This window comes from Prosopis cineraria, unplaced genomic scaffold (genome assembly GCF_029017545.1).
Source record: "Prosopis cineraria cultivar Desert tree isolate PC_DT_omini unplaced genomic scaffold, ASM2901754v1 PC11, whole genome shotgun sequence".
NCBI classification, from domain to species: domain Eukaryota; kingdom Viridiplantae; phylum Streptophyta; class Magnoliopsida; order Fabales; family Fabaceae; genus Prosopis; species Prosopis cineraria.
Window position 1 is genome coordinate 2,951,579 of NW_026555342.1, and position 1,578 is coordinate 2,953,156.

The window sequence follows — 1,578 nt, forward strand, 5'->3', positions numbered from 1 at the left end:
ATCTAATGGTTATTTTAAATACCTGTTTAGATATGATTTTTTTTTAAATTTTCGCTCTATATCAGTTCTTCTGGACTATCGAAGGCATTGAAATTGCTCACTTGTTGATCTCTTTTGCTTTAAACAACCCATATTGTCCTTCATTTAAACCATCAGATTTTTCTTGCCTCTCACTCTCATTTCTGAAGTTCACATTTGGTCTTACAAGAGGAAGAAAGCCTAAAAACTTCAAACCCTTATCTGCAGCCACTACTCTCGGCCTTCATCCTTCGTCCTCAGTGTCGCTAGTACTGGGAAGTCCAGAGTGCAGTTTGAGTCGCGAGTTCTTCGAGGTGCACCGTCGATCATTTCCCCTCCATTACTACGACGTCGTCTGGTGTGCTTGTGGACCTGGAATTTCAATTCTCTCCACTCTGCTTCCAGTCTGAGTCCCTCTTTTTACACATCGTCAGCGTGTTGGTAGGGGTGCTTCATGTTTTCTGATCCTTTTCCTCTTTACGGTTGCTGAGTTACACCTTCTTCTTCCTCTTTTGCTTCTGTCAATGTGATTCAGGTGAACAAGTTTGGAACCCTTCTTCTTGATTGATCTGCGTGTGTTTGTATGAATTAATAATCAAATCATAATTCTTCTCGTGCAATGTTGTCCATGGCTGTGGGGATGGGAACTAGAATCTAGTTGAAAAAATAATTGTTGTACTGAAATAGGTTGCTATTGGTCCCTTCATTTTCTTTCTATGTTGCTGCAATAACTGAAAATCTCCCTTCCCCTGTTTAGCATGAGTTCGAATTCTCCTTCCTTCTCTATCTCTGGTTGGTAATATGAGGTATAGAAGTTTTAAATTCTCTTCCCTTTTGCTGTTCCATGCGTGTGTTTGGCTAAGTTATGGATTTTTTTTCTAACTGTGTGCCATGTAAAGATACTAATTGTGACTTCTTTTTGCTTGAGATTAATTTTTCATTAAGGTGTATATATATATTCTGGAAGTTAATGGTTCAAATATCTTTATTATAAAATTTTAGGAGTTGGAATTGATGAGGAACGAGGAGACCTAGAAGTGGCACACAATTAAGCGAGGTGGCTCTGAGTGAAGTAGAGGTGAAAAGATTCTGATTCAGTTTGATAACAATTGGAAGCCAATCAGGCCTAATGCGACTAAGTATACGAGTTATAGCCCTTCAAGCCCGCAGCAAGCTGAGTATATTAGCACCCACATAGGATGATGTCCCAAAACGTGTGAAAGAACATATTTGGGAAGCCATCAATGTATAAAAAGTGCATTTTCATCTTGTTACTAATTATTATTACTATGTCATTAACAATTAGTAATACACGTATTATAGGTCACCTACGAAGTCCTTACTAGTGCAGACTTTAAGCGAAGGTTGATGATCTAGGCTTCTGAACATTGGAGGAGTTTCAAGACATCACTAGCTCGTAGATATGTGCATGTTGAGGTGCTAGAAGGATAGCCTTGGCCTGATCCTTGCATGCAGTATACATTTTTAGATGCAGCTACTTTTGAAGAATTTTTTAGGCTTTGGACTACACCAGAGGCTTTTGGTGAGTAGGTTTATTTT